This window comes from Sorex fumeus, unplaced genomic scaffold (genome assembly GCF_029834395.1).
Source record: "Sorex fumeus unplaced genomic scaffold, SorFum_2.1 ptg000205l, whole genome shotgun sequence".
Lineage (NCBI taxonomy): Eukaryota > Metazoa > Chordata > Mammalia > Eulipotyphla > Soricidae > Sorex > Sorex fumeus.
Genome location: NW_026606262.1, coordinates 18,537 through 37,540, shown reverse-complemented (window position 1 = coordinate 37,540; position 19,004 = coordinate 18,537). Strand labels below are relative to the sequence as shown.

General features: G+C 41.4%; 1 protein-coding gene across 1 annotated transcript in view; it reads right to left on the bottom strand.

Annotated features, from left to right (window-relative positions):
- Window positions 1-11,902, bottom strand: part of TNS3 (tensin 3) — a 217,173-nt gene extending 205,271 nt beyond the window's left edge. The window contains exon 1 of the mRNA XM_056108286.1: window positions 11,819-11,902. The gene's annotated coding sequence lies outside the window, so the exon portion shown is untranslated. The remainder of the gene's footprint in view (window positions 1-11,818) is intronic.
- Window positions 11,903-19,004: the final 7,102 nt, after the last annotated feature.

The following is a 19,004-nucleotide window of genomic DNA, read 5'->3' as shown; positions in this document are numbered from 1 at the left end:
ATAATTATGAAATTGTTCTATACTTTAACATATGGTATACAACATATAATCATGACACAAATATATGCCATGATATAATTATATTTATTATAATGCAATGCTGCTACATTATAGCTTTATGTAATTTTATGTATGTTTTTTATCTATCATAATAATTTTCCAATAAAATGTAAATTTCTGTGGACAGAGCAATAATAGTACAGAGGGTAGTGAACTTTCCTTGTACCCAGGGTTCGATTCCCAGCATCCTATATGAACCGCTGAGCACACTGCCAGGAGTGATTCTTGAGTAAGGAGTAACCCCTGATATTGCCAGGTGTGGTCCAAAAACAAAAAAACATAAAATAAAATAAAATTCTGTCATGCAATAAACCGAATCAGAAATAAAAAGGGGGACATCCAACAGAAACCAAACAAAATTCAAAAGATTATCAGAGACTTTGAAAGTCTGTATGCCATGAAATAAGAGAACCTAGAAGAAATGGATAAATTCCTGAATTCCTATAATCTCCAAGAGTGAACCAGGAAGACATGTAATACCTGAATAAACCCACGAGTATCAAGGTAATTGAAACTGTAATCAAAAGTCTCCCCAAATACAAAAGTCCAGGTCCAGATGGATTCACTAGCAAATTCATCCAAACACTTAACAAGGACCTGTTGCCATTTCTTCTCAAGCTTTTCCAGGAAACTGAAGAAACAGGAACTCTCTCAAACAGTTTCTATGAGGCACATATCTCCCTAATGCCAAAAGCAAACAAAGACACCACTGACAAAGAAAACTACAGGCCAATATCCCTGATGAACATGGATGAGAAGATCCTCAACAAAATATTAGCAAATAGAATCCAGTAACTCATCAAAAAGATATACACCACAACCAAGTGGGATTCATCCTGGGGATGCAAGGATGGTTCAACATTCAGAAATCAATCAACATAATCTATCATATCAACAAAAGAACAGATAAAAACCATATGATCATATCAATAGATGCCGAGAAAGCAGATGACAAGATCCAGCACCTGTTTATGATAAAAACTCTCACCAAAATGAGTATAGAAGGAACTTTCCTCAACATAGTCAAAGCCATCTACCACAAAACTATGGCAAGCATTATCCTCAATGGGGAAAAACTAAGGGCCTTTCCTCTAAGATCAGAGACAAGACAAGGATGACCACCCTCACAACTTCTGTTCAATATAGTACTGGAAGTACTTGCAATAGTGGTTAGGCAAGAAAAAGATATTAAGGACATCCAGATAGGAAAGGAAGAACTCAAGCTCTCTCTATTCGCAGATGATATGATACTTTATTTAGAGAACCCTAAAGCTTCTACCAAGAAACTTCTAAAAACAATAGACTTGTACAGTAAAGTCACAGGCTATAAAATCAATACCCAAAAGTCCTTGACCTTTCTATACACAAATAACGAGACAGAGGAATATGAAATGAAAAAAGCAATCCTGTTTACAATGGTGCCCCAGAAAATCAAGTACCTCAGAATCAGCTTAACTAAGGAGGTAAAGGACTTCTACAAAGAAAACTACAAAATGCTACTTCATGAAATAAAAGAGGACAAGAGGAAATGGAAACATATCCCCTGCTCATGGATTGGGAGAACTAACATTGTCAAAATGGCAATACTCCCCCAAGCACTATACATATTCAATGTGATTCCTATAAGGATACCCATAAAGTTCTTCAAAGAAATGATCAAACACTCCTGAAGTTCATATGGAACAACAAGCCCCCAAGAATAGCTAAAGCAATTCTTGGAAAAAAGAAGAAGGGAGGCATCACCCTCCCCAACCTCAAACTCTACTACAAAGCAGTAATAATTAAAACATCATGGTACTGAAACAAAGGAAGAGCTGCAGACCAACGGAACAGGGTGGAATATCCTTACACACAACTCCAAATACATGAACATCTAATCTTTGATAGGGGAGCAAGAAATATGGAGTGGAGCAAAGAAAGCTTCTTTAACAAATGGTGCTGGCATAATTGGACAACCACATGCAAAAGAATCGACTGAGACCTCGACTTAACACCATGCACAAAAGTCAGATCAAATGGATTAAAGACCTCAACACCAGACCAGAATCCATAAGGTACACTGAAGACAAGGATGACAAAACCCTCCATGAAATTGAAGCTAAAGGTATCTTCAAAGATGACACTCCACTGACCAACCAAGTGGAAACAGATTAACAAGTGGGACTATATTAAACTAAGAAGCTTCTGCACCTCAAAAGATACAGTGACAAGAATACAAAGACAATCTACAGAATGAGAAAGGATATTCACCCAATAGCCATCTGATAAGGGATTGATATTAAGGATATATAATGCACTGGTTGAACTACACAAGAAGAAAACATCCAACCCCATCAGAAAATAGGGCGATGAAATGAACAGAAACTTTCTCAAAGACAAAATGAAAATGCCCAAAAGGCACATGAAAAAATGCTGTTCATCACTAATCATCAGGGAGATGCAGATCAAAACAACTATGAAATATCACCTCACACCAGAGACTGGCACACATCCAAAAGAACAAAAGCAGCCGGTGTTGGCGTGGATATGGGGAGACAGGGACCCTCTTTCACTGCTGGTGGGAAAGCTAACTGGTTCAGCCCTTTTGGAAAACAGTATGGACAATTCTCAAAAAATTAGAAATTGACACGACATTACCATTTGACACGACAATACCATTCTGGGAATATATCCTGGAGATGCCAAAGTATAGTCAAAATGACATCTGCACGTGCATACTTATTGCAGCACTGTTTACAATATCCAGAATCTGGAAAAAACCCGAGTACCTGAGAACAGAAAACTGGTTAAAGAAACTGGTACATCTACACAATGGAATACTACGCAGCTGTTAGAAAAGATGAAGTCATGAAATTTGCATATAAATGGATCAACATGGAAAGTATCATGCTATGTGAAATGAGTCAGAAAGAGAGGAACAAAGGAATAGAAAGACTGCACTCATCTGTGGTATATAAAGTAACAGAATAAGAGACTAACACCCAAGAATAGTAGAGATAATTACCAGGAGGTTTGCACCACAGCTTGGAAGCCGTTCTCAGATGCTGGGGGGAAAGGCAGCTCAGACAGAGAAGGGAACACCAAGTAAAGGGTGTTTAGAGAACCCGCTTGGGATGGGAGATATGTGCCGAAAGTAGACTATAGACCGAACACAATTGCGCCACTCAATACCTCTATCACAAACCACAACACCCAAAAGGAGAAAGAGAACAAAAGGGAATGCCCTGCCACAGAGACAGGGGGGAGTGGGGGAAGTGGGGTGGGGATGGTGGGAGAGATACTGGGATCATTGGTGATGGAGAATGGGAACTGGTGGAGGGATGGGTACTCAATCATTGTATGACTGAAACGTAAGCATGAAAGTTTGTAAATCTGTAACTGTATCTCATAGTGACTAATAAAACATTTTTTTAAATTCAGTCATGAATTATTATATTATCCATGGCTTTGTTTTAAGGATTCATTATTTGTTTCACTGACTTGTGTCTACTTATATACAATAGCTTAGAAAATTGGGAGTTGTAATGCCTCATTTTATTATCTTTCAAGATTTAAAGATATTGAAATCTTTGATTATTATGTCTTTTGTGGGTCCACACAAATTTTAAGGCTCTTTTTCTAAAAGGAGAAACACTGTTAAAATTCTGATAGATTGCATTGAACTTATAAGTAACTTTGGTAGGATAATCATTTTCATAATATTAAATATTTTAATCCAGGAATAAAAGTTAGCCTTCAATTAATTGCATCTTCAGTTTCTTTTATCAATGTCATATAGTTTGTGGCGAACAGATCTTTCATCTTGGTATTTATTCCTAAATACTTTACTTTTTTTATGCTATTGGAAATTAGGCTGGAGCGATAGCACAGCAGTAGGGCATTTGCCTTGCTTGCAGCCAGCCCAGCCGATCTAGGTTCGATTCCTCCGCCCCTCTCGGAGAGCCTGGCAAGCTACCGAGAGTATTCAATATGCCAAACACAGTAACAAGAAGTCTCACAATGGAGACATTACTTGGGCCCACTCGAGCAAATCAATGAACAATGGGAGGACAGTATTTAATTGGAAATTAGACTGCTTGTTTCCTCTTTAAAATAGTTCATTATTAAGTGTACAGAAAAACAACTGACTTTTGCTATTATTGATCTTATTTAATTTGGGTTGTCCATACCAGGTGGTTCTCAGGACTTACTCCTGGTGGGGCTCAGAACATCCTCGGTGGTGCGGAGGATCAGACCCAGGTTAGCCGCATGCAAGGCAAGAGCCATACCAGCTCTACTATCTCTCCAGCTTCTGTTACTGAGTTTTTAATCCTGTAACTTTACTGCATTCATGCGTTACTCCCAAAAGGGTTTTTTTTTTGCATAGTCTTTAGGGTTTTCTATTATCTTTTGATTTAAATGCAAAACTTTCATTCTCTGAATTACTCAGAGTTAACAAAAAGTCATTTAAAAAAATACCTCTGATGCTGGAGCAGGACCTAAAATATGAGACTACAAACAGGTGAAATCAAAAATGCTCAGCGCACTCTTTCTGGGCCCATCATGACAGCCCTTTAAAAAGGAGGGTCTGGGGCTGGAGCAATAGCACAGTGGGTACGGCGTTTGCCTTGCACTCAGCTGACCCGAGTTCGATTCCCAGCATCCCATATGGTCCCCCAAGCACTGCCAGGAGTGGTTCCTGAGTGCAGAGCCAGGAGGAACCCCTGAGCATTGGCGGGTGTGACCCAAAAAGCCAAAAAAAATTAAAAAATAATAAGGAGGCTCTGGGACTGGAGTGATAGTACAGTGGGTAGGGTGTTTGCCTTGCACGCGGCCAACCCAGGTTCAATCCCCAGCATCCCATAAGGTCCCCCAAGCACTGCCAAGAGTGATTCCTGAGTGCATAGGCAGGAGTGACCCCTGTGCACTGCTGGGTGTGATCCAAAAAAGCCCCCCTCCCAAAAAATACTTATGAATAATCACTATCACTATCATCCAGTTGTTCATCCATTTGCTCGAGTGGGCACCAGTAACGTCTCCATTTGTCCCTGTCACGTGCTAGTGTAGCCTGATGGCATATTGGAGGATCTTTCGGGGCCAGGGGAATGAGGACCATCATTATTACTGTTTTTGGCATATCAAGTACACCACGGGTAGCTTGCCAGGCTCTGCCATGCGGGCAGGATACACTCGGTAGCTTGCCGGGCTCTCCGAGAGGGATGGAGGCTTTTGGGACAGCCTCTAATCACCTTTACAGGTGTTCCCAGTCAGGCATATATGCGGACAGGATACTCTACATAGCCTGCCGGGTTCTCTGAGAGCGAGAACTAGACAGTAAGAGGTCTTCTGGGAGCTTGGTTTTATTATATTATTTATTTGATGATGATGATGATGATGATGATGATAATAATAAAGGAGGTTCTGCTTCCTAATAATAATAATAATAATAAAGGAGGTTCTGCTTCCTAAAATCACTGTTGGTGGTTTTAAATTTAAATGGTATAAAATTGTGTGCCACATAGTTACATTCATAGTAATGTCCCTAACGTCTGGTCATTTTCACTTTTTTATGTGAAAAGAATCTCATGACTCATAAAGGCAAATATGTACCTTTTCTTAAAAGCAAAAAAAAAACTTGCCTCATGACCTATTCCCCTTTGCCCTTCAGAGCCAGAGTTCCATTTGCTCTCGCTGAAATCATCAACAGAGCCGCTGAGCTTAGGACAGCAGCCCTACAGACATCTCAGAGTCACTTTCCTTACGCAGGTAATGAGGAGTAAAATACAGTGACATCAAAGATTCCCTTTTGCCATGAGGAAGTTACTGAAGCATTAAAAAAGAAAGTATATATTCACAAATAAAATATCGGATAGCTACTGAAAGAAATCAGTATTTCTAATATTCTTATACCTAACTGCTAGCATGTAATGACAAGGTACAGAGAAAAGATATAAAACCATGTATTAGGGTAACGGTGACAGGGCACTGGCCTGGCATGCAGCAGACCTGGATTCGATCCCAGGCATCCAATTCCAGTCCACCAGGAGTGATCCCTGAGCACTACCAGATGTTAGGAAGTGCATCAAAAAATAAATAAATAAATAAATAAATAAAAGATAAAAAGAAGAACTATACTGCACAAAATCTAAGACGGATATATAATAGCTCACCCACTACTGTATACTTGGCATAGGAAACAGACTTTGTCAGTACTCAGTCAATAGAGGAAAGGCTAGGGGATAAGAGAAATCTCCAAGAGCTGGAGAACTTCGCATGTGGAAGGTCCAGATTCAATTGCCAGTACCACATGGTGCCCTGAGCACTGCAGAAATAACCCCTGCATACCAAAGGGAAGAGAGGGAAGGAGGGAGGAAAGGAGAGAAAACTAGCTCATTTATAAAACAACATGAATTCCATATGAATTAGCTACAAATGAGATCTGAATAAAAAAGCAGAAACTAATAATTGAATGAAATATCACCAATTTTTTATGAGCATGGAGAAAAAAATTACATATTCCGTGGTTATATTATTTATTTAAGTAAATTTGATTTACAGGAGTGTAAATTTTTATATGTTATGGGGGTAAAATGTTATTACATCATAACACCACCAAAGTGCCAAGATGATCCCTCCATCACTGTCTACGTAACACTACCTTCTACTTCCTCTCCTCTTTGATAACCTCATTTTGGGGGAAGGTTGGCTTTGGGGAACTTGTTTTCAATTCGAGGGTCAAATCCAGGACTTCACACATACAAGGCAAGCACTCCTCTGATGAACTGCATGCCCAGCCCAAGGTAACCTCAGCTCTGTGGTGGGGGTGTCAGAATTTGCTTCACTGGCCACTGTCCCGTTACGTTTTTCTTTATATACTACATAGAAGTGAGACTATCCAGTGTTTGTCTTTGCCTTTCTGATTTATTCCTCTAAGCATGATTAAGAACCAACCAGATTGTATAAGTAGAGTATAAAAAAAATATTGGTAGAGGGGCTGGAGAGATAGTACTGTAGTTAAGGTAACTGCCTTGCACGTACCTAATCCAGGCTAACCCTGGCATTCCATTTGGTCCCCAGAGCACCAGCAGGAGTAAGCCCTAAATGCTGCTGAATACGACCATAAAAAAAAAAAAAAAAGCACTGTAGCACTGTCCTCCCATTGTTCATTGATTTGCTCGAGCGGACCCAGTAACATCTCCATTGTGAGGCTTGTTGTTACTGTATTTAGCATATCGAATACATCACGGGGAGCTTGCCAGGCTTTGCCTTGAGGGGGAGAGACTCTCGGCAGCTTGCTGGGCTCTCCAGGCGGCATATATTTATATATTTCTCTCTATGATTTATTGCCTACTGTCTGAACCCCATCAAATATGGTGTGGTAATTATGAAAAATGGGTAGGAAGTATCTTATGAGATGCAGTCCGAAAAGGAGCGTGGCGGTGGTTGGGTAGTGGAGGTCAGCTGCTGGAGCTGGGTCCCTTGGGACGGGGAGGGCTCTCACCCACCCCACTCTTGGGCGCCCCGAGTGAAAACAGACAGATACTATCTGTTATTAAGTCGTGCAACATAACTTGCATTTAGCTCTTTGCATCAGTGATTCTGTGTTCTTGAGACAGATGCTGGATCATACAGGAGTTTTATTCTTTATTTTTTGAGAAGTCTCCACACTGTTTTACATAGAGGCTGAACCGGCTTTACATTTCCAGCAAAAGCAGGCACTGTTCTTTTTCCCCACATCCCCATGAACACTTGTTTTCTGGCATTTTTCAATAGATGTCATTCTCTCTGGTGTGAAGTGACCTGATTATCGTTTGCATCTGCATGTCTCCAGTAGCAGTGATAGAGAGTGTTTTCACATGTGCCTATGGCCCTCTGGGGATCTTTCCTTCCGAGAGGCAGCTCCTCCGTATTTCCCTTCTATTTGATAAAGCTATTTACTGTAGCTGAGTTCTGTACATTCTTTCTATAGCTTGAATATTAGTGCTTTATCAGATGTATGACATGCAAATATTTTCTCCCATTCAATACAGTATCATTTTATTTTAGTAATAATTTCTCCCATCGTGCAGAATTTTTCAGTTTGATCCTACTCTGAGTTAATTTTGTGCATGGTGTGAGTTACAGGTCCACTTTAGTGGTACTTAGCCAGTTTTAGAATGGCAATCCCACTTTTTTGGGGGGTGGCTCTTATTTTTGGGTCACACCTGGCAGTGCTCTGGGCTTACTACTGACTCTGTACTTGAGGATTGCTCCTGGAGGTGTTCAGGGAATCATAGGAGGTGTCAGGGATAGAACCTGAGTTGGGCACCTGCAAGACGAGCACACCTATAGTATGGCACCCACCATAGTATGGGATAGTATGGCACCCATCATAGTATCTTTTCAGCCCCCTGGAAAGACAATCTTAAATAAGGAGCAAAATCAAAAGCTAAATGGAACGCTGGGTAGATTGAACAAGCCTAACCTTTAAAACTTCTGTATGAAAACATGACACAAAAAAATTAGATAAGCAATGGTCGAGAGCATAACATCTGGTAGGAAAGACTGACATTTTCTGTATGCCAAAACTCATCAAAATTGATGAAAATTATGGAGTCCATGCCCAATTTAATCAGCTAATCAGTGGCTGAATAAATAGCAGTACTCCTACATTAAAAAAAATTGATGAAACTTAATCCTAACAAATTAATGACATATTTACAGGGCCCGACAGATAGTACAGCAGGTAAAGCACTTGCTTTGTATGTGGCAAACTCAGTTCCAATCCTCAGTATCACATAGGGTCCTGAGTCTCCAGAGTTCAGAGCCAGGAGTAAGTCCCAGTGTGACAGGCAAAGCTCAAACCTCACCCATCCCTACAAAAAAAAGGTATATATTTAGAGGAGTGGGGCCATAATATAATGGGTAGTGCACATGTCTTGAACACAGCCAACCCAAGTTTGATTCCCAGCACTCCATATGGTCCCCCACACCTGCCAGGAGTGATCCGTGAGCACTGAGCCAGGAGTAAGAAAACCATATATATATGTTATATATATATATATATATAAATATATGGGCTGGAGCGATAGCACAGCGGTAGGGCGTTTGCCTTGCACGCAGCCAACATGGCCGACCCGAGTTCGATTCCTCCGCCCCTCTCGGAGAGCCCGGCAAGCTACCGAGAGTATCTCGCCTGCACGGCAGAGCCTGGCAAGCTCCCCGTGACGTATTCAATATGCCAAACACAGTAACAACAAGTCTCAAGATGGAGACGTTACTGGGCCCGCTCGAGAAAATCGATGAACAATGGGAGGACAGTGATATATATGTGTGTGTGTGTGTATATATGTATATATGTGTATATATACATATATGTGCGTATGTATTATACACATATGTGTGCATATGTATGTGTGTGCATATGTATGTGTATATATGTGTGTGTGTATATATCCGTATATGTGTATATATACATACATGTATATATAGATAGCACTGTAGCGCTGTCCTCCCATGTTCATCAATTTGCTCGAGTGGGCTCAGTAACGTCTCCATTGTGTTTGGCATATTGAATACATCACAGGTAGCTTGCCAGGCTCTTCCGTACGGGCGAGATACTCTTGGTAGCTTGCCAGGCTCTCCGAGATATATATATATATATATATGTATGTATATATACATATATATATAAAATTTCTAGAAATCAAGAATTCTGTAATTTTCAGATTACAGAAATAAATGCCAAAGATATCACTTTTGGGATTTCTTAGATGCACCACGTCCATGCTAACCAATGAATGAAAACGGTAATAAAGGCATAGATGCCACTTTGATCCACCAACTTACAAAAATGAACACTGGCAAAGTGTCAAATAGAAAAGTCAACAGTGCATTGCTCTGAGCTGACTCCGCTGGAGACTCCTGCCAGGAGCCTGTCTGTCCCCGGCCCAGACCTGACCCAGCACCCAGTTACTGCGCTTCTGCATTTCTCCAGATTCAGCACCACAGACCCTCCTGCCTGTGCAGTGTCTCCACGTGAGCATCTGCATTCCTTACATCAGCTCTTCTTGTCACTAGGGGATTTCCAAAATCAATGCTAAGAACTTTCCTGCCACAGAAGAAATTACCTAGTGTCTGGCTCTGAAACCCTGACATTATTAGAGTAGTCAGAGAACTGCTATTCTTCCAAAAGTCTCCGGGAGTCTCAGAATTCAGGTCACCATTTTCTTGCTTGTCAGATGGAACCTTTTCTTTGATGTTCTACACTCACTACCAAGTCAGAGATGGGCTCCAAGGATCTCGTCCGCTTCTCCCTACTCTTTCCTCACAGCACCCGCCCCTACATATCCCTATTAACCAGCGACCCAATACAGGAGCCAGAGGTCAAGCAGAGGTCTTCCCAAAGCCATACTCACTTTGTGTCCCGTACTTCCTGGGGTTCACACAGAGCACGAGGCATGAAGCACTAGAAAACATAAGATCTGACAGGCCCATCTACTCTAAATCTTCAACTTGTGGAGTGTGATGGTCATAAAGACAGAGTGCTTCCCTCCAGCACAGGAGTGGCCAGTCAGTACCCACAACTCAGAGTTCTCACAGGAAAGCCTGTAATGCTGCAGAAACAGGATTCATCTCGCACATCTTTTTCTTCCAACTAGCGCTTACCTTGCATTTGGGTAACTGAATCAATAAAACCATTGTCAAATATTTCTTACCGAAAAAAAATCCTCCATTCCATTTTCTATCTTGCCTCCTTTATGTTCCTTTTCTCAGCTCTGATTTCCCTTGTCTTCTCTCTTACAGTTTCACCTTTGCACATTCTATGACGCTGTTTCGATCATTTCCTTTCCAGTCATTTCTTCTGACACATCTCCCATTTCTTCTGACACCTGATCTGACTCTGAATCTTTGACCTTGGGGCCAAATCCCCCCGTACCTCACAATTCTCAACACCAACTGAGTGCCACACGCTCCTGTCCAGGCCATCCATTAGCTCATCTACTGCATGAACTGGGTAGGATCTGTGAAAGGATTTTCGATGGAAACTAGACTAGTGAGTGATCGGAAGAAACTGAAAGAAGCAGTCAAGTCAAGCTTCACTTATAGAAAAGACAAGGAAAGATGACTCTTCCAACAAAATTATTATGCATCGCAACCCTTTGTCAGCCTTGGGGACAAAGCTGTCGTCCAAGCAGTCCTTCCACTGGATGACAGCTAAGCCATCGTGGCCAATACCCATGACCTGCTTATGTGTGGAGCAGCCAGTTCAGGGCATGGATCTAACCCCATGAGAATGGCCCATGCATCAGAAAGAGTAACCATCACAGCAGCCTGACAAGGGAGAGTTCTAACAGGTGACGATGCATAAATTACCAGGAGTTCAGGAATCAAACAGTGAAGCTTTTGACTGGTTACTAGCAGAGGTGGTGCCCAACTAGAGACGTAGGGGCATGAACACTTCGAGCACTAATTGTGAAAGAGGTAAAGAATTCTCTCCTGCAAACTGGAAAGAGGTCAGAACGAAAGAGTGAACCACCTGTGTTCACCACAGTGCCGACAACGAGGTAAGTCATAAACTGGCACTTGCTCTCCCGTGTAATTGAGTAACTGCTCTTTCTGGAACAAATTCCTCAGGGTCACATTCTGTGTAAATACAGTCGTGTCTGCCCAGTGAGCCCAGTAAGGGATAAACACAGCCTGAGGAGGGGAATTCCGTGATTTTTTTAATTTTGGTTTCTGTTTGTTAGCTTGCTTGCTTCTACTTCAATGAGGTAAGAAATGATCAAAATGGACTCACCTGGACATGAAATCCCTTGACCATCAATAATTTGCTTGCAAATCCCACAAACTTTGGATTTTTTAGAAGTCTTATTCTTAAAGCTGTGCACACTTGAAGTAAATTCTTCTGACTGAAAAACATAAAATAAAAAAAATCATTAGCACTTTAATTCAGTAGTTGTTTCTTCCTTTTCTCTTTCAAGAGATAAGAAACCTAGCAGAGTTGTGAAGACCTACAATAGGAAGTAGGTCACACAAACCTAGGAGAAGCCAGGAGCACTGGGACTGCAGAAGAGTCCAGGGCACCCTTTTGGTGTTCTCCATGCCACAGCCTACACAGGAGCTGAGACTGGCCCAGGGTCACATGGCCAGGGTGGCAGCAGCAGGAGCCTCACAGGATGATGGATTCATTCCAGATTGGAAACCAATAGGCACCACTTCTGTCTATGACCAAAGTACCCCCACCACTCCCAGGAGTCTAGTGCTTTTCCTCTGAACGAAATGACTAAGTGAACAGAATTACTGTAATTCTGATGCTCCTGGCTCCTCAGTCCCCTGAGCCATGAGTACTCTGAACAGAGGGGTAGTTCACTGTAGACCCCAGGATAAGATGTATGGTCCTTAAGTCTGGAATAGCATCAAATTATACACATTAGGCCAGAGCGATAGCACAGCGGTAGGGCGTTTGCCTTGCACGCAGCCAACATGGCCAACCCGAGTTCGATTCCTCCGCCCCTCTCGGAGACCCCGGCAAGCTACCGAGAGTATCTCGCCCGCACGACAGAGCCTGGCAAGCTCCCCGTGACGTATTCGATATGCCAAACACAGTAACAACAAAGTCTCCAATGGAGACGTTACTGGGCCCGCTCAAGCAAATCGATGATCAACGGGAGGGCCTTTACGTTCCTATACACATTATAACTCGGAAATGAGCCATTCATCTACCCGACTAATGTTTGTAGAGTTAAGACTCAATCATATGTGACAATCTTGTAAAATTTCAGATTGCCTTAGAAAGGAAATAAATATCCCATCAATATACCTATTTGCAAATATGTGACAGTGAATAACAGATTTCTATAACATACCCATATAGATTCAGTGAGCCCATAACATACCAACAAAAGAGTTAAATTCAGAAGGTGAAATGTTACCAAGAATGTGAAACAAATGGTAAAACTGTCACTGTATCATTGTCATCCCATCATAGATTGAGCAGGCACCAGTAATGTCTCCATTCATCCCAGCCCTGAGATTTTAGCAGCCTCTCCTTACTCTTCCTTCCCAACGGTGTTGTATTGAACGCTCTTTCAGAGTTATAGAAATGAGACCCATTATTGTCACTGTTTTTGGCATATCAAATATGCCATGGGGAGCTTGCCAGGCTCTACCAGGAAATGGTAAAACTACACTGAAAAATGGTTTGACAATTTCTTACATTTTGTCTATGACCAAACATATATATGAAATACATGCATACACATGCACATAAAATCAGCATTTACATCCCTAAAGATAAAGTCCACGAAGGACTTGTATAACGATAGTCACAACCACCTCATGCAGAGCATTCCAAACAGGAAAGAACCCTCCATCAGAAGACCGAGTGACCGACCCATGGCATTCATACAATGGAATACTGTTAAGGGGTACAGAGAGCGAGCTACTGGTAATGATAAGGGTGAACATCAAACGCATCGTCACGCTGAGCGAAGAAGTCAGACTCCAGAGCACACAGTGAATGATTTCCTTCACAGCACAGGGCTGAGTGAGCTGACAGCTCTGTGTTTCAGGGTAAATAAGAGTTACCTCTCGAGACTAACTGGCTGGCTGAAAGGGCATGAGAAAACTTTCTGGGATGAAGGCAATTTGCTGAATGGAGTTACCCAGGAGGTATACCTATTTAAAATCATTAATCTGTGTGCTTCATATTTTACATTTTTCTGTCCGAAGGCCTATATTAAAGACAAGACATATCTAGTAATAATGAAATAACCATGGAAAGATATTGGTAATATAGCACTTAAAATAAATAAAACAATGTTAAACTATGGAATAGACTTTTATCTTTAGGAACTTCCACTTCTGAACAAGATGGAGGGAAAAGAATTATCTTCATATCTGAAATCTAAAAAACACATAAAATGTATGAAACATTTTTTAAAACATTATATATTAAAAATGAAGAATAATGATATCAAAGCAGCGGGGGGAGGGGGATAAGAATACCTCTATGATTCCTTACTTCTAATTTTTTCCATATTCCTTATTTTTTCTAAAAACCTCAAAGAGAAAGAGAATAAGACTTCTTCAGCTAGATAAACATCCATGTAAATTTTACAGCAAAATCTTACATGCTTAATAAAACTAACTACTTTCTTGTTAACTTCAGCAACAGGACAAGGATATATCTAAAACAACATTTCTGCTTAACATTGTCATTTTAATAAGAAAATAGCATAAAAAGCATCCAATTGGGAAAGGAGGAAGTAAAACTGACTTGTTAGTAATGACATGATTTTCTATGTGGAGAAGTGTAATATAAATAGTTTACATACATCTATTTTATATGCAAAAGATAAAATAGAAGAACGATATCAAAAATACAATCCCATCCACAACTTGGCCTCCGAACATCAAGTACCTAGGAATCTTCTTAACTAAAGAGGTGAAACTGCTCGTGGGGAGGTCGAATGGTCCAGCCTCTTTGGGAAACAATATGGACCATCCTCAAAAAAATAGCAATTGAGATTCCATATGACCCAGCAATTTCGCTCCTTGGAATATATCTCGAGGGCACAAAAACACAATGCAGGAAAGACATCTGCGCTACTATGATCATGCAGCACTATTCACAATAGCCATATTCTGGAAATAACCCAAGCGCCCCAGAACAGATGACTGGGTTAAGAAGCTGTAATACATATGCACAATGGAATCCTACAGTTACTAGAAAAGATGAAATCGTGAAATCTGCTCCTATGTGGATGGGCCTGAAGAGTATCATGCTAAGTGAAATGAGTCAGAGGAAGGGCACAGAATGATCTAACTTATTTGCAAGAAATAAAGAAACACAATAGGAGATTAATGTTCAAAGACAATAGAAATGAAGGGCTAGAGAATTGGTCGTTAGTAAGAAACATGCCATAGCGGGGTAAGGGGCTTAGGATAGGACCACTGTGACAATGATAGGGGAAAGTGGTCACTCTTGTCAAGAACGGGTACCAAACGAAGGCATGCATGATTCCCTTTCAGCAAAACACAAAACCTAAAAGGAAAAAGTGCCTGCCATAGAGGCAGACTCTGAAGGCGGAAGCAAACTGGAGACATGGAAGTAGACACGGGGAAGGAAATCATGCTTGAACACTGTATGCCTGAAATTCAATCATAAATAACTTTAATTTTGTTTAGTTTGGTTTTGGGGCCACACCCAGTGATAACTCAGGGGTAACTCCTGGCTCTGCACTCAGGAATTACTCCTAGGGGTGCTTTGGGGACCATAAGGGATGACAAGGATAGAACCTGGGTGGGCCAACTGCAAGGCAAATGCCCTCTCTGCTGTACTATCAACCCAACATAATGAATAACTTTGTAATTCACACTGACCCAATAAATTTCAAAAGACTATTTTGAATGCACCTAGAATAAATAAGCTTTGCGAAGTGGGCACAAGATCAATATGAAAACTTCATTTTTACATAAGCATTTACAAGTTAAAATCCTATAGGATTGCCATTTACAATAGCACACAAAATGCTATGTTAAAAAAAAAATCTAGCAAGACCTAAAAACATTGTGTGAAGAGATTAAGAACTAATAGAGAGAGAGATCATGTCCATGTATTGGTAGATTTAATATAATTAAGATGCAATTCTTCCCTATACAATCTCAACAATATCTTTTTTTAATTTGCGGGCTTTTTTTAATTTGCAAAATTTAGATATTTAGGATTACCAAAACAACTGGCAATGTCTGCATATGCTTAACTGTGAAATTTAATACTTGTTCATTATATACGCCTTTAGTGTAAAGACACCAAACTAGTTGCAACCAGATCCTTTTAACAAGCACAGGGTTTTGAAAATACACATTAAGCTCTAATTTTCAACAAAGCAAATTTTTCCCTGAGATCTATCAAAGACAGCATATATGTACGCTCCTTATTCCCTCACCTACAATAGCTATAAAGAATCAGTCATGGCTTTCATCCCCAGGCAGCCTTTACAAGTCTCTCCAGAAGGAACTACTGATAGGCAGGAATTAGCAGACCTGATTCTGAAAAAGAACCTGTTATGACATTCCCACTTTGAAAGCTTTACACAAACTAATCGTTCTGGGATGCTAGCAACTTGTAGTTTTCTATTAAAATGATCATGTCCTTCCTGCCCATTTCAAGTGCCTCAGCAGACCTACAATTGTCTTGTCTCTTAGTCACATGTCTCCTGTCAATCAGATGAAGAAAGCATTCTGCAGTGGATCAAAGCCCACCAACCTGAAGGAGCTCTGTATGTGCTATTGAGAAAATCAGTCACTCTCCAAAGAAATTTAAAACAATAAAACAAAAACTTTACCCCTCCAGCCTATTAAAGGAGCTATTACATGGAACAGGAGAGAACCCACAGTGGGTAAGGTGGGTCCAGTGGGTAAGGTTGCCTTTCTTGCAGCCAACCTGGGTTCAATCCCCAGCATATGGGAGTAGGGTCCCTCAAGCATTGCCTGGAATGATTCCTGAGTGCAGGGGCAAGCCCTGAGTAGTGCCAGCTGTCGCCCCAAAACAAAGCAAACCAAAAAAGGAGCTATTATAAATCAACCAATGTTCTACCACATACCAGCTGCAAACACTGGTAATCTATGAGAATCATTTGAGCAGAATTTTTAAAACAGTTCTATCCAAAACGTATTGAATCAGATTATCTGGAGGTGGAGCCAGACATTTTTTTCTCAAAGTACCCCCAATGACTTGAATATGCAGCTGGGCCACCACTACATAATAAATGATTTTATATGCATGAAAGGCACTGTTGTTATATGCTTTATTCATTCATTCGTGTTTGGTATTTTGCAGAGCAACTGCACGTATTTTGATAGTGGGGATTCTATATTCAATGCCTGCAAAAAGAGGAGTGGGGACTACAGTGAAGCTCACAATATTAGCAGGGTCCTCCACACAAGCAGGACCACTCCATCAAAAAATGAGGAGGGGGCTGGAGCAATAGCACAGCAGGTAGGGCATTTGCCTTGCACACGGCCGACCTGAGTTCGATTCCCAGCATCCCATATGGTCCCCCAAGCACCTCCAGGAGTGATTCCTGAGTGCAAAACCAGGAGTAACCCCTGAGCATCGCCGGGTGTGACTCAAAAAGAAAAAAAATGGGGGGGGAGAAAAAATGAATAGACGTTTCCTCAAAAAAAGAAATACAAATGGCCAATAGGCACATGAAAAAATGCTCCACGTCGCTAGCCATCAGGAAGATGCAAATCAAAACAACAATGAGATATCTTCTTTGAGAAAGTTTCTGTTCATTTTGTCACTCCATTTTTGATGGGATGGGGGAATGGGGGATGGGAGGGATACTGGGATTAGTGGTGGTGGAGAATGGGCACTGGTCGAGGGATGGGTACTCGATCATTGTATAACTGAAACCCAAGCACAAAAATTTGTAAGTCTACAACTGTACCTCATGGTGTTTCACTAATAAAACTTTAAAAAAAAATGAGATATCTCACACCAGAGACTGGCACACATTCAAAAGAACAAAAGCAAGCAGTGCTGGTGTGGATGTGGGGAAAAAGGGACACTCTTTCACTGTTGATGGGAATGACCACTAGTCCAGCCTTTCTGGAAAACAATATGGACATTTCTTCAACAGCTAGAAATTGAACTTCCATAGACCCCCCACAATACCACTTCTAGGAATATACCCCGAGGATGCAAAAAAGCACAGTGGAAATGACATCTGTACCTATATGTTCATTGCAGCACTCTTCACAATAGCTAAAATCTGGAAACAACCCAAGTGCCCTACAACAGATGACTGGTTAAAGAAACTTTGGTACATCTACACAATGGAATACTATGCAGCTGTCAGGAGAGATGAAGTTATAAACTTTGCGCATAAATGGATAGACATGGAGAGTATCATGCTAAGTGAAATGAGTCAGAGAGGGACAGACATAGAAGGACTGCATTCATTTGTGGAGTATAAAACAACAAAACATGAGGCTGACATCTAAGGATAGTAGATACATGGGACAGGAAGATTGCTCCATAGCTGGAAGCCTGCCTCATGAGCAAAGGGTAGAAGGCAGCTGGAACAGAGAAGAGATCACGAAGAAAATGATGGCTTGAGGAACCGGTCGGGATGGGAGATGTGTGCAGAAAGCAGATAAAGGACCAAACCTCTCAGTGTCTGTATTGCAAACCATAATACCCAAAAGTAGAGAGTATGGGGAATATTGTCTGCCATGGAGGCAGGGGGAGGGTTTGAAAGGGTGGGGGGGGTATACGGGGGATATTGGAGGTGGGGAATGTGCACTGGTGGAGGAATGGGTGTTTGATCATTGTGAGATTGTAACCCAAACATGAAAGCTTGTAACTATCTCACAGTGATTCAATAAAATTTAAAAAAAAAATCAGGACCACCACTGCTCCAAACAGGGTCACACAGTGAGCAGATCCGGAGTAAGCGTTCAGATCCAGTCTCTGCCCACCTCAGACTTTCAGACTTTCAGACAGAGGATTGTGTGTGTGCCTGACACACAATCCTCTCTAACCCCCAGCTGACAGAGACCTCGCTCACCCTCTTTTGTAGTTATTTGTCTATAAGCTTTCTCTCCCATGTTCGACTGCAATTTTCCACAGGGAAAGACGTAAGCGTCTTTCCCTGGGGCCCTCGGCATCCCTGCAAAGCGCCTGGAGTAGAGCAAACAGTGAACTCTCAATATCTGAACAAACGGCTGCGATCTGTGAATCCAGGGTACTGGGGCCTGGTATCTCTTACAAATATCTCGATTCCAGCCAGGAGAAAGAGGCGCTGTGTTCTGTGTTTTGTCTTGCCCGTAGCCACAGCTAGACTGGCGGGAGGAAAGAGCAGAGGGGTGGTGGAGAGGTTGCTGCAGTCCAGAGGAATTCATTTCAGATAGTGTAATAACATCTGCTCGCACTGCATCTGTACATAACGTCTCCACTGTGAACTGAGGCAGGA